Source organism: Ovis canadensis, chromosome 6 (genome assembly GCF_042477335.2).
Source record: "Ovis canadensis isolate MfBH-ARS-UI-01 breed Bighorn chromosome 6, ARS-UI_OviCan_v2, whole genome shotgun sequence".
Lineage (NCBI taxonomy): Eukaryota > Metazoa > Chordata > Mammalia > Artiodactyla > Bovidae > Ovis > Ovis canadensis.
In genome coordinates this window covers 27,014,431-27,029,823 of record NC_091250.1, presented here as the reverse complement: position 1 = coordinate 27,029,823, position 15,393 = coordinate 27,014,431, and the positions used below count along the sequence as shown (strand labels likewise).

General features: G+C 42.5%; 1 protein-coding gene across 1 annotated transcript in view; it reads left to right on the top strand.

Annotated features, from left to right (window-relative positions):
• The window catches only part of UGT8 (UDP glycosyltransferase 8), a 104,967-nt gene that overhangs the window by 37,882 nt on the left and 51,692 nt on the right, over nucleotides 1-15,393 (top strand). The gene's annotated exons all lie outside the window — the stretch shown is intronic.

Below are 15,393 nucleotides of genomic sequence, written 5' to 3'. Positions count from 1 at the left end.
TGGTCACGACATTTAAAGAAATCTGCCAGAGTCTTGAAGAGTCAGGCTAGAATTTCTCCTATAGGTGTCACATAAGCACAATCTCTGGCAGAATTTTCTCTTGGGGAAATAAGGTGATTGGGATATATAGCCTGTAGATTTCTCTCACACCTGCATTAGAAGCACATTTAATAAATAACACTTTGATATATTTCAAGTGACATGAAGAGAGAGAACTTGCCAGATCTTTGACCTATAAACCCTAGATTGCCACTGTTGAAGATGGTGAGAGAGAGAGCAGTTGTTCTTTCTGACGCCAGCTGTAAAGGATAAAGGTTAATCTCAGGCTGTCTCAGCCATTATCAAGCCCACTTGGAAAATTTAATTAGTCTCTTTCAGAGTCACTGTGTGATGTATTACCACCTTCCTAAAAGTATCTAAAATCAAACTTCAGAAATAGCTTCTAAAAGTCCCGGAATCAAGTTCATCTCTACCTGAACTGAGCCATTCCTAATGTCGGGCATAACAGCCCTGCTCCCTTCAAGTCTTCATCTTTTCCCAACCAGAGCACTGCCATTTTGCCTGTTCGTTTGAAATTTTGTTTGAATACTCTCTCCCCTCTTTATGCGGAAGAAGGAATTAGTGACGTTCATTTTTCCTGTATTGTAGCAGCTTGAACGGTAAGTACAGAACACTATTGTATGCTTAGTAAAATAGCATGTGTCCTTATGGCTTCATTACAGTAGGCCCTCCTTATCTGTAGCTCAGTTATCCTCAATCAACCATAATATGAAAATATTAATGGGAAAATTCCATAAATCAACAATGTGTAAGTTTTAAATTGTACCTTGTTTTGAGTAGTGAAGTATGATATCTTATATGGTCCATCTCGGCCCTGCTCCATGCTGCCTTGAATCCCCATCCGTCCACGTGGTCTGCTTCTGGCCTCCAGCCAACGACATCATCATGGCTCTGCGATCCAGCGTCGCCTGGAGCAGATGATCCTCGTGCTGTAGCCTGACTCTGTATCGTAACGCCCGAGTCATTGACCTTACTCCATCTGATCGTGTCTCATCTCGTGTCATCACACGAAGGGAGAGTAGAGCCCAATAAGATATTGAGAGAAACCACATTCACATAATGTCTACTGCAGTGTATTTTGATCTGTTTTATTTTTAGTCATTATTGTTGATACCCTACTGTGCCTGATTTGTAAATTAAGCTTCATCATAGGTGTGTATGTGTAGGAAAGAGCTTGGTATATGTAGGGTCCAGTATTAAGATTTCGAGCATCCACTGGGGGTCTTGGAACATATGCCATGTGGATAAACTGGGTTACTGGATACTTTGTTTTGCTTTAAAAGCATATTTTGCATGGTTTTTGGAATTTCCTATAATGTTATTACCCAAGATGTTTTCTGACTTGCCATGATTTCTAGTTTGGCACCAGTTTGACCCAATTTGTGGGCTTCCCTGTTCTTTTTTTCTTCTCTGGGCATTTTGTAATTATTCTTTTGAATATGTGCTCCTTATTTCTTTTCACTTTCATGCGTTGGAGAAGGAAATGGCAACCCACTCCGATGTTCTTGCCTGGAGAATCCCAGGGACGGGGGAGCCTGGTGGGCTGCCGTCTGTGGGGTCGCACAGAGTCAGACACGACTGAAGCAACTTAGCAGCAGCAGCAGCAGCTCCTTATTTACAAGTATTGCTTTGGCTCTGACAGGTGTCACACTCAGAAATACACACATCTGGCAGGAGTATGTGTTAGGTGTGTGAACCTAGATAAGTATATTGTGTGTGTGCTCAGTCATGTCTGACTTTTTGCATCCTGTTGGACTATGACCCCCCAGACTCCTCTATTGCTGGGATTCTCCAGGCAAGAACATTGGAATGGGTTGCCATTTCCTCCTCCAGGAGATCTTTCCAACCCAGGGGTCGAACCCACATCTCCTGTGTCTCCTTCATTCAGACAGGTTCTTTACCCACTGAACCATCAGGGATAAGTATATTAGTATTGAAAATTTGTGAGGTTATGAAGTGTGAAGGGCCTTTTTCACTTCAGTGTTCCATTTACAGAGCTCTTCAATAGGGAGAATTTTGAAGAATGGTGGGTCTTATTTGTTCATACCCCTACCCTAGTGAGGTTTTATATGCTTTGGAACACGTGCATTTCTATTGAGATTTCTCTAGTAGATTTGTCTGATGCAATAAACTGTACCTCAGCGTTCTAAAAGTTAAGGAGTTTCTCAAATGCCTGTATTATTTGCAGGTCACAGTTGTGACAGTAAGATGATAGAGCCCAGCAAGTGGCCTCTTAGAGCACATGACTCACTAATAACAGCTTAATTGTTAACCGCCTTGGTGTCTCACACTGGCAGTGGATGAAGTTTTCCAGATGTCTAGAAATGATTTGACTGAGACTTCTTTTCACAGCCTGGGATAAAAAGGTGGAGAAAATGTCTAAAAGACGTGTTTTCAGAAGCTTTCACAATGTTTGAGCCTAAAGAAACTCTAGAGAGCGTCGAGTTCAACTCCGCTTTTCCACCTCAAAATACAGGAAGTGACCCGTTCACTTGTCACATACGAGATTAAGAGGATCTGAGTGTCTCATCCAGGCCACACAGTTTGTAGCACAGCCAGGTGAAACATGGATTGTTTTCCTATGAATTAGATATTTTGTCAAGATGCCTGCGTCTCTTGTTACTCATTTTACTCATTTACACATTTATAGCATATTCGGAGAAGGCGATGGCACCCCGCTCCAGTACTCTTGCCTGGAAAATCCCATGGATGGAGGAGCCTGGAAGGCTGCAGTCCATGGGGTCGCTAGGAGTCGGACTCAACTGAGTGACTTCACTTTCACTTTTCACTTTCATGCATTGGAGAAGGAAATGGCAGCCCACTCCAGTGTTCTTGCCTGGAGAATCCCAGGGACGGGGGAGCCTGGTGGGCTGCCTTCTATGGGGTCGCACAGAGTCAGGCACGACTGAAGTGACTTAGCAGCAGCAGCAGCAGCAGCATATTCAAGGAACTTCCCTGTAGCTCATACCGGTAAGAATCTGCTTGTAATGCAGGAGACCTGGGTTCAGTCTGTGGGTCAGGAAGTTCTTCTGGAGAAGGGAATGGCAACCCACTCCAGTATTCTTGCCTGGAGAAGCCTATGGACAGAGGAGCCTGGTGGGCTACAGTCCCCGGGCTCGCAAAGAGTTGGACACGACTGAGCGACTAAGCACAACATATTGAAAACTATGCAGAGACAATTTCACCCATCTTCATTTGATAGCTCAAAGATTGTGAGGATTTAATATGACGGTCAAGTCACACCATTTGTACCGCTTCTTGGAGAAAGAAATGGCAACCCACGGCAGTATTCTTGCCTAGGAAAACCAAGGGACAGAGAAGCCTGGCAGGCTACAGTCCATGGCTTGCAAAGAGTCGCGCCTGACTGAGAGACTAGCACTTGTGTTTCAGAGATTTAATGATAGAAATCAGCCAGAATCCAAAGCCTTTTGATTACAAAATGTTGTCTTGGTGTAGAGAGAAGAAATTGTCTGCACTGATAATCGAATGATTTCTAAATGCATGTGCCTGACTCACGCTATTTACTACCCACTGCCTACAATAGGAGTAATGACCTTTAGAGCAAGAGGTTTAGATTGGACTGTGTCCATACTGTGGCTTATCTCTATCATTACAGTGTGGTAGAGAACACAGAAACAATTTTTTTTTTTTGAAGGTTTACTTCCACCAGGAAGGAAGTCTGTAAAAAGTCCCCCATTTCACTAGATCCTTCAAGTATTAAATGTGGATGAAATAAATAATAACATCTAATAGGGGGTGTACTAAAATAGCTTTTAGTAGTTTGACTAGGAGGTAATAACAATAATACTCCCAAAGAATAGTACATTTACTAAGGGAGTCTTTTGATTATTAAAATTCACATGTTTCAGGTGATAAATTTTAGATGATTTCCCATTGGCAGAAAGTGGTCTAGCCCTGCTAAGCTGCTGATCTCTGCCACTTTTTACCTTCTATAGCCCTGAACTATCATTGCACCTAACATATTGTATCTTAATTATTGGTTTTTCACATGGTTTTCTCCCCTACTAGGGTGTGGATGCCTTAAAGGGTGGACAACAAGGTGGATAACCTTTGTACCCTGAGTGCCTGGAAAATGATAGTCATTCAAAAACTGTTAAAAATTAAACGAAATGCATCAAATAGAAATTGTTGCCATAAAATAGGTGATTCAGTGAGTATAACAATATTGTTAATAGTATAACCATTGTTTATTCCAAATTTGTGTTCAGATGCCATTGTAGCCATTAAGTAACCTAACATTCCAAGTTCTTGTAGTGAATTAGGATAGCTACTTAATGATACAAGATTGAGAAAAGGTGATCATCTCACTGCTCATTACCCAGTTGGTGAGCTAAATGGTCCCTAGAGTGTTCCAGATACGCATGTGAACAGGACCAGTGGTGCTCAGGCACTATTGCTTTATTAAGATGGCTTGGGAGGGTATGACCCTCATTTGGTTGGACTGCAGAGGGGCTTTATTGCCAGGCTAGGGGTGTGAAAGGCATTTTCATTGCACCATTTGTACAGACATTCTTTTAAATTAGGGAAACGGTCCTGGGGAGGGATACAGATAAGATAAAAAGTTGAACAGAGATAAGAAAGAGCCAGAGGCCAAGGACAGGGTCATGAGATCCTCCCTGTTGTTCATTCTGTCCTTTGCCAGAACTCCCTCACAGAGGAAGGTCTGGGGGAGGCGGGGTGGGGAAAGAGACATTGTGCAACAGATGCATTAGATTAACCCACTTGGGAGCAGATCAGGTTATGAGAGAAGAATAAAACTGAGGAGCCAAACAGTGTCTTTTTACATGTAGTTCTCATTGAGTCACCTAGAAGCCTTTCCTTATTACTACATATGGAAAAGGAAAGCTGCCTTCCCCAAGAGTGAATGAATCTCTAGGCTGAGTTATGGGACCACAGTCACTGGGGCTAACAGACTGATCCAGGGTTGCAGCAAATATGGGAAATTATGGTGATGGACCTTTAGAACTAACATCCAAAAAAGATGTCCTTTTCATTATAGGGGACTGGAATGCAAAAGTAGGAAGTCAAGAAACACCTGGAGTAACAGGCAAATTTGGCCTTGGAATACGGAATGAAGCAGGGCAAAGACTAATAGAGTTTTGCCAAGAAAATGCACTGGTCATAGCAAACACCCTCTTCCAACAACACAAGAGAAGACTCTACACATGGACATCACCAGATGATCGACACCAAAATCAGACTGATTATATTCTCTGCAGCAAAAGATGGCGAAGCTCTATACAGTCAACAAAAACAAGACCGGGAGCTGACTGTGGCTCAGATCATGAACTCCTTATTCCCAAATTCAGACTTAAATTGAAGAAAGCAGGGAAAACTGCCAGACCATTCAGGTATGACCTAAATCAAATCCCTTATGATTATACAGTGGAAGTGAGAAATAGATTTAAGGGCCTAGATCTGATAGATAGAGTGCCTGATGAACTGTGGACTGAGGTTCATGACATTGTACAGGAGGCAGGGATCAAGACCATCCCCATGGAAAAGAAATGCAAAAAAGCAAAATGGCTATCTGGGGAGGCCTTACAAATAGCTGTGAAAAGAAGAGAAGTGAAAAACCAAGAGAAAGGGAAAAATATAAGCATCTGAATGCAGAGTTCCAGAGAATAGCAAGAAGAGATAAGAAAGCCTACTTCAGCGATCAATGCAAAGAAATAGAGGAAAAGAACAGAATGGGAAAGACTAGAGATCTCTTCAAGAAAATTAGATACCAAGGGAACATTTCATGCAAAGATGGGTTCGATAAAGGACAGAAATGGTATGGACCTAACAGAAGCAGAAGATATTAAGAGGAGATGGCAAGAATACACAGAAGAACTGTACAAAAAGGATCTTCACGACCCGGATAATCACGATGGTGTGATCACTCATCTAGAGCCAGACATCTGAAATGTGCAGTCAAGTGGGCCTTAGAAAGCATCACTACGAACAAAGCTAGTGGAGGTGATGGCATTCCAGTAGAGCTATTTCAAATCCTGAAAGATGATGCTGTGAAAGTGCTGCACTCAATATGCCAGCAAATTTGGAAAACTCAGCAGTGGCCACAGGACTGGAAAAGGTCAGTTTTCATTCCAATCCCAAAGAAAGGCAATGCCAAAGAATGCTCAAACTACCACACAACTGCACTCATCTCACATGCTAGTAAAGTAATGCTCAAAATTCTCCAAGCCAGGCTGCAGCAATACGTGAACTGTGAACTCCCTGATGTTCAAGCTGGTTTTGGAAAAGGCAGAGGAACCAGAGATCAAATTGCCAACATCCGCTGGATCATGGAAAAAGCAAGAGAGTTCCAGGAAAACATCTGTTTCTGCTTTATTGACTATGCCAAATCCTTTGACTGTGTGGATCACAAGAAATTGTGGAAAATTCTTAAAGAGATGGGAATACCAGACCACCTGACCTGCCTCTTGAGAAATCTGTATGCAGGTCAGGAAGCAACAGTTAGAACTGGACATGGAACAACAGACTGGTTCCAGATAGGAAAAGGAGTATTTCAAGGCTGTATATTGTCACCCTACTTATTTAACTTCTATGCAGAGTACATCATGAGAAACGCTGGACTGGAAGAAACACAAGCTGGAATCAAGATTGCTGGGAGAAATCTCAATAACCTCAGATATGCAGATGACACCACCCTTATGGCAGAAAGTGAAGAGGAACTAAAAAGCCTCTTGATGAAAGTAAAAGAAGAGAGTGAAAAAGTTGGCCTAAAGCTCAACATTCAGAAAATGAAGATCATGGCATCCGGTCCCATCACTTCATGGGAAATAGATGGGGAAACAGTGGAAATAGTGTCAGACTTTATTTTGGGGGGCTCCAAAATCACTGCAGATGGTGACTGCAGCCATGCAATTAAAAGACGCTTACTCCTTGGAAGAAAAATTATGACCAACCTAGATAGCATATTGAAAAGCAGAGACGTTACTTTGCCAACGAAGGTCCGTCTAGTCGAGGCTATGGTTTTTGCTGTGGTCATGTATGGATGTGAGAGTTGGACTGTGAAGAAGGCTGAGTGCCGAAGAATTGATGCTTTTGAACTGTGGTGTTGGAGAAGACTCTTGAGAGTCCCTGGGACTGCAGGGAGATCCACCCAGTCCATTCTGAAGGAGATCAGCCCTGGGATTTCTTTGGAAGGGATGATGCTAAAGCTGAAACTCCAGTGTTTGGCCACCTCAGGTGAAGAGTTGAGTCATTGGAAAATACCCTGATGCTGGGAGGGATTGAAGGCAGGAGAAGAAGGGGACGACCGAGGATGAGATGGCTGGATGGCATCACTGACTCGATGAACGCGAGTCTGAGTGAACTCCGGGATATGGTGATGGATAGGGAGGCCTGGTGTGCTGTGATTCATGGGGTCGCAAAGAGCCAGACACGTCTGAGCGACTGAACTGAAGGCTATTTAAATAGTATGTTGCTTATAAATTATTTCTTGAAATATAAAGCTAGAGATAGCATTATATCTATTATATTGATTAAATTGTCCTCTTTTAAGTAAGTATAATTTAATCTGTATATTTTATAGTTGGTTCTTAATTTTGGATACCATCACCTACAAATAATTTTTTAGGGTGTCTTTATTCGTGTGCTCTATTGGTAGCTATGCAGGGATCAGAAGATTGAGAACTATAACATTTGGAAGAGATGAATGATTTAATTTCAACTACTAGTTCTTAGCTGAAAGATTCACCACAACATGATAGTTGGGCATAAGGGAATTTATAGGCTTCCTAGGTGGCTCATTGGTAAAGAATTTACCTGCCAAATACTGGAAATGCAGAAGACACAGGTTCAGTCCCTGGGTTGGGAAGATCCCCTAGAGGAGAAAATGGCAACCCACTCCAGTATCCTTGACTGGACAAAGCCCATGAACAGAGGAGCCTGGTGGGTTGTAGAGTCCATAAGTTCGCAAAAGAGTTGGACAGGACTGAGTGAAAGAGCACTCAGCACCACCACGGTAATTCATTAATGTGAAGTGTTGCAGATATTTCTTGCAGAAGTTTTGTACATGGAACATATATTTTGTCTTTATTTTGTAGTGAGAAACCAGATTACCTGACTAAGTGAATCTATCTGGAAGTAAATTGGGCAGTGTTGCAACTATCGACAAGTTACTGTTTAGTTCACTGATACGGAGGTTTTCTAAGCAGCACTGTAGTTTTGAATAGCTTATCAGTTGCTTCTGTAAGCATTATAGGCTTGCAAGGGTTTTCTGATACTTTTAGAGACCCAAATATAATTGAAAGTGCAGTCTGACATAATTTTTAAACACCTTTCTTCCTCTTCTATTGAGTATTTAAGCTTTAAGATGCGCAGCAGAGTTGTTCATTTAGATGTTAGACAGTGGCAATGTCAAGGAAAATATTTTTTAACTGATCATATTTACAAATAGTAATTCTCACAATTAAATAGTTGCTCCAGTTTTTAGAATAATATTTTTCACAAATACTCTCATTCCAAGCCAAACAGTTTGAAATGGAAATCGCTACTGTCCCTCAGTTTGTCAGATATATTCCTGAGTGCAGAGTTTGACAGAAAAGACCAAGTGAGCCTGAGCTTCTGAGGAAGTGGTGGCTCTGGAGACAAGCTACCCATTTCATAGTTTTGTTTACAGAATTTTTTATACCAAAATGTCCAGGGGCTGTGGCACAGTAGCCAGATGGAAAAACATGGGCTTTTTCAGCCAAATGGCCCTGGGCTTTAATCTTGGCCTTAATAAGACTTGGACAGGGAGGGTGTCAGCCTCCTTAAAGTGAGGATGGCAGTGCTTACTTCGGAGGGTTTCGGGGAATGAGAGCCGTGGCAATGCCTGGTGGGGATAGTTCTTGTTCTTACTATTGTTCCAATAATTCTCATTACTGAAGATGAGCTCTGGTTACTAAATCCCTTTCACCTGCTGTCTTCCACCTGGCAAACAGAAGAAGGGTTTCAGAAGTGGAGGAAGTGCCTGTGGCATCACCCCTGCTCATTCCAGGGGCTGGCCCTTGGTCCTTCTCCTTCCATCTTGGGGATGTTTATCTCCCTTTCTTCATCCGCTTTCTCACTGAAGTAGAAGCAAAAGAGCAAGTGAACTATATGGGGTTTAGACATCTGAGCCTTAAGAAATGAGCAGAAGCTGGCAGGTATGTCCTGCTCAGGGAGTGCCCTCCCGGTGCTTCCAGATGCTGCCTTCTTTAAGCTCAGTGATGTTATCTGTGGATTTTCAGCCCTTTAAATGGAGGAGCAGCAATTCCAGCCCTGTTCTGCGGGCTCCATCCTTGTTCCTTCTCCTCCTCTGTGCTTCTCATTCCTGTCGGACCTAAGGAGATGCTCCAAACTAATAAATACCTGCCTCCTAGCCAGAGATTCTACCCAGATTCCCCTCCACACTGTGACCCTGCTGCACTAGGTTATTAGATTAGATAACCCTGTACTGGTGGCTCAGATGATAAGAATCTGCCTGCAATTCAGGAGACCCAGGTATGATCCCTGGTTTGGGAAGATCCCCTGGAGAAGGGAATGGCTCCCCACTCCTGTATTCTTGCCCGGTAAATTCCATGGAGGAACCTGGCAGGCTGTAGTCCATGGGGTCACAAAAAGTCAGACATGACCTTCAAAAAAAAAAAAAAAAGTTTGAAATTTTCTTCTAAGATCTGAAGTGCAGACTCTGCAGTCAGCTTCAGTGTTTATCCTTACTTCTGCCTAGATCTCTGTCATCTGTGCAAGTTGTCGCTTCTGTCTGATTCTTTCACTCTCCACAGTATTGTTTATATCAGAATCCCATTACATTCTTGTTAAAACAGTGTATTGTAGGGCCAGTTAGGAGGCCTGAGATGGGCCTTACTCATTTGTAACAAGTTCCTGTGTCATGGTGAGGCTGCTGTTGCTGGTCTAAGGACTAACCACACTATGGGAACCACTGACCTAGATTATACATTATAATTCGTCTGCACGAATTATACATTTTAATTACAGCATTAATATATTTTGTCTGAGAATAATTTTTTCCTCATCATTATAGGGTTTTTTCTCTTCTAGAAAATTACTTTCAGTATAAATTGTACCACCATAAATGTATACGTATTTAGATTTCAAGGACTAGGAGAGCCATGGATTCCATTGTATGTCTGGAGAACTCATTACCTTATCATTTTGCTTTGTGAAATTATGATGATGCTGTTGATGTATCAGCCCTTGCTCTAGGAAGCAGGTCTAAATAGAACATCCATGTGCAGCCCTGTTCATATATCCTTTAACTCTTCTCCCTATTTTCCTTCATCTCCAGCACTGTCTTTTAATAACACTCTAAAAATATTTTATTTCAGGTTAATATACAGCATTGGATCAAAGCAGGCTGTGATTTTAAAGTCATTACATAAATGTCTTTTTCTATAATTATAAGAAGTCATGTGCTAAGATACTTTTAGCTTTTATGTGCAATCCTTTGTCCAAAATCTAGTAACAAGCAGGGTGTTATTTACTATATGCTGCTGCTGCTGCTGCTGCTAAGTCGCTTCAGTTGTGTCCGACTCTGTGCAATCCCATAGACGGCAGCCCACTAGGCTCCTCTGTCCCTGGGATTCTCCAGGCAAGAATTCTGGAGTGGGTTGCCATTTCCTTCTCCAATGCATGAAAGTGAAAAGTGAAAGTGAAGTCGCTCAGTCGTGCCTGACTCTTTGAGACCCCATGGACTGCAGCCCACCAGGCTCCTCCATCCATGGGATTTTCCAGGCAAGAGTACTGGAGTGGGGTGCCATTGCCTTCTCCGTATTTACTATATAGCATCCTGTAAATGCTCACTACCCATCAAACATTTTTTGTATTTATAAGATGTTAATATATCTCTTATAAATAAAACAAAATGAGGGTTTGGTTTTTAGAGTCAGTCTTTATATTAGCTTGCTTATTTAGAAAATACAGCTGACCATTGACAACACGGGTTGGGATGTTGACCCTTTGTGCCCTCAAAATCCATGTGTAATTTATAGTAGTATCTGTGTACACGGTTCCTCTTTATTCAAAGTTCCTCATTTGTGGATTCAACTGACCATGGGTCATGTACTATGGTAGTATTTAGTATTGCAGAAATCAGTGTGTAAGTGGATCCATGTAGTTCAAACCCATGTTGTTCAAGGGAAACCTGTGTTTTTTACACTGTGACAACCACTTTTATCTTTTTGCTTTGAAGGCATCTCTCTTATAAATCAGCAAACCCTGAGCATGCACATAAGCCAAAACTGGTCCCTGCCTGATAAACCCAGTGTTGTCCTGGGCCAGGAGTGGCTTTATAATGGGTATTTTTGTAGCAGGAAAACAGAACAGATAGCCAAAGAGAGAGAGGCATGAAGTAGTGGGGTGGACTTTTTCAGGTACTTCTTAACCCAGGATATATTCTTATTCCCCTGAAATCATAGTATCTAGAAAACTGCTCCTCACACAGTGCGGATGAAGCGTCGTTTCACCGAGCTCAGGGAAAAGTGTGGCAAGCGCTCTCACAGTGCCTGCATTCATGGTAGGAACTGGGTGCCAAAGGGAAAGTGATGAAACTGTAGAGACCAGAACGCTGCGTGTTGGTGCTGGGAGGCCTTTTCTTTAAATCCTGATAATGAAGCAGTTGGAGAAGGCAATTGCAACCCACTCCAGTGTTCTTGCCTGGAGAATCCCAGGGACAGGGGAGCCTGGTGGGCTGCCGTCTATGGGGTCGCACAGAGTCGGACACGGCTGAAGCGACTTAGCAGCAGCAGCAATGAAGCAGTTGCAGCCCAAGAGACCTTCTGCACAATTAAACCCAGCTGTGCTGCCAGCTGCAAGGTTCCTGGACCAGAATGCGATATGCATTCCTCCACCGTTGTCTTTCGGCTTTCTGTCAAGGTATATTTTTGTAAAGCAGCATTTATCACTGTTGCAGGAATCACTGTTAGTAGGAGGGTCAAGATTTCTGATTCTGTCAGTATAAATGCAGTCAGTTAATTAGCCTTTTAACAGAACATTTGTTTTATTAAAAAAAATTTTTTTTTTTACTTTATTTTACTTTACAATTCTGTATTGGTTTTGCCATACATCAACATGAATCCACCACGGGTGTACATGAGTTCCCAATTCTGAACCCCCCTCCCACTTCCCTCCCCATACCATTTCTCTGGGTCATCCCAGTGCACCAGCCCCAAGCATCCTGTATCCTGCGTCAAACCTAGACTGGTGAGCATTTGTTTTAGAAAGTGCTGTAAGAGAGAGAGAGGCATGAGACAGAGAAAGCATGTCTGCTTTTTTCCTTAAAATGTTTGTCCACCTGAAAGAGAAGAGTGCCTATTAAAAAGTCATTTTCTTAGATTATTTCATACGGATGACTTTTTGTCAGAGTGGCTTTTGGACGAGTTATGATGTTCAAATGCAAGAGGGGAAAACTTAATGTCATGAATGTTTTCCTTCAATGTGCTTCTCTCTTTTCCCCCCTAGATGTATGATACAGTAAGAATAAACCTGGCAAAGTAGGCTGACCTGATTTTATACTTCTTTGAATATAGTAACTGCTTAATAATTGTTTGTTGCTTCGAATTGCTTTATGCTCAATTAGATCTAGAGAAGAGTCCTTTTGATAGTATCTGAAAAGATTTCAGCTGCATAGATCTCTAAAAAAAATCACTAGGTTCTGAAAAACTGAAGACCTTTCAGAAAGAGTAGTGGAAGAAACTCTCTGAGAACAGGGTTCCCAGTTTAGTCATCATTTATATCCCACCCACTTTCATACCTAGTTCTGCAGTGCTTTGCAAAGCATAGGCCCTTATACATATATTTTGAATTAATATAATTTCAAGTTGTAAAAGCTGGTGCATTTGCCCAGGTTATTTAGCAAAACCGGGGTAAAATGTTTTTAAATGGTAAATTCCCAGAGCTTTTATAAAAAGCAGCTCGAATGGCTTGATATATATTATTAAAATCCTGAGGCTAATTGTTAATTTCCTCGCCTAGCATTGTCAGCACAGTGTGAGGAACAGTTAAACCAACTTAAGGTTTTCTTTTTCAGTGGAAAGTCCATTGAGAACTCCTCCTTGTGTGTGGCAGGGCAAACGTTTTGCAAAACACAAAGGGATGGCCGCTCATAGAAGGGATAGATAGCTCTTCAGTTATATATTCAGTGTATGTTTTTTGAGTGCCAAGTATGTGCCTGGCACCAGGTTAGCAATGTTAAGTACAAATCATAGTTTCTTCATTTATGCTTGTTGTTCAGTTGCTAAGACGTGTCCAGCTCTTTGCAATCCCACAGACTGCAACACGGCAGGCTTCCCTGTCCTTCACTGTCTCTCTGAGTTAGTTCAAACTCATACCCATTGAATCAGTGATGCCATCCTCTGTTGCCCCCTTCTCCTCCTGCCCTCCATTTTTCCCAGCATCAGAGTCTTTTCCAATGAGATGGCCCCTTACATCAGGTGGCCAACATGTTGAAGCTTCATTTTCAGCCTCAGTCCTTCCAGTGAATATTCAGGGTTGATTTCCTTTAGGATTGACTGGTTTGATCTTGCTAGCCAAGGGACTCTCAAGAGTCTTCTCCAGCACAACAGTTCAAAGGCATCTAGTCTTTGGCGCTCAGCCTTCTTTACGGTCCAGTTCTCATATCTCTACATAACTACAGGAAAACTATCGCTTTGACTATATGGACTTCTGTCAGCAAAGTGATGTCTCTGCTTTTTAATACACTGTCTAGGTTTGTCATACTTTTCCTCCAAGGAGCAAGCATCTTTTAATTTCATGCCTGCAATCACTGTCCATAGTGGTTTTGGAGGCCAGAAAAATAAAACCTGCCACTATTCCCATTTTATTTCCTATCTATTTGGCATGAAGTGATGGTACTGAATGCCATGAATTTAGTTTTTTGAATGTTGAGTTTTAAGCCAACTTTTTCCACTCTCCTCTTTTGCCTTCATCAAGCGCTGCTTATAGTCTAAGGGGAGAAATGACTAGAAAAGATGTAGATGGATAAGATGGACAATTTTGATGTTGAACTACCAGCAAGGAAACCAGTGGGGCGCAATGATAGAGAACAGGGAGTCTTCTCGGGTGACTGGGTAGTGTCTCAGGAGAAGGTGAAGCCACAGGGTGGAAAGCTTTCCCGGCAGGGGACTCACCTGTCCCCCGGTAGGGAGACGCTTGCACTTTGAAAGATCAGTGAAGCTGAAGCGCTGAAGGCCTGAGGCTTGGGCAGGTGGTTCAGCTGGGTTTGGAGAGGTGAGCAAAGAGCCTGTCACTACAAGGGGTATAGATTCCCCGGAATAGTCAAAGTGTTAGTCACTCAGTTGTTTCTGACTCTTTGTGACCCCATGGACTGTAGCCCGCCAGGCTCCTCGATCCATAGGATGCTCCAGGCAAGAACACTGGAGTGAGTTGCCATGCTTTCCTCCAGGAGATCTTCTCAACCTAGGGATCAAACCTGGGTCTCCTGCATTGGCAGGCGGATTCTTTACCATCTGAGCCAGTGGATTTCACCAAATCAGTTAAAACCTGATGGGGTTTGCATTTAGAAAGACTCCCTCTGGTTGCTTTGTGAAGATGGTATTATAGAATAGAAAGCGAGAGGCTGGGAGGACCAGTTGAGTGCATGTTGCTGTAGCTCAAGGAGGAGGTGGGTTGTTGAATGTGGCTGTGGTGAGAGAGAGATGATTCCAGGTGCACTGGGGAGTAGAATTAACTAAGGTCCAATCTGGGGAGTGGGGACACTTTCAAACAGCCAGGTTTCCTGCTTAAATAACCCAGTAGGAGGCATTTGCTGCATGGAAAGACTAGGCAATCAACAGATTTTTGAGGGAAAACACATTGTTCAGTTTGGGACATACTGAATTTGAGAAACCTGTGGATCTCTGAACATGGATTTGACGGGAAAGGCCAGACTTGCTATTCAAATGTGGGGATGATCTTCAAGAAGACTGTACCAAAGCGGTGGGAAAAAAGGAGGTTACTAACAGAGAGGTGTAGAAAAAGAAGAGGACTTAGGTTTGAGTCACCAGGCCTTGACCTTGTACAGGTTGGTTAAAGGCAGAGGAACCTCCAGGAACTCTGAGAAGTGTCAGCACCCGAGATGTGAAGCATAACCAGGAAAAAGGCATGTTTTAGGATCCAAGGAGTGGGTGTTTCTGGAAGAGAAGTCCATCAGTTATCATTGCTACCAAATCAGGTGTTCCCATGTGTTAGTTGGAGGCATGTGCACATGGTTGTATATATCACTGGACAGCTTTAGTTGTTGCTAAGTAGATAATTGCTTAATCAATATACGAGAACCTATGATCTCTTTGGGGCTTCCCCAGTGGCTCAGTAGTAGAGAATCCA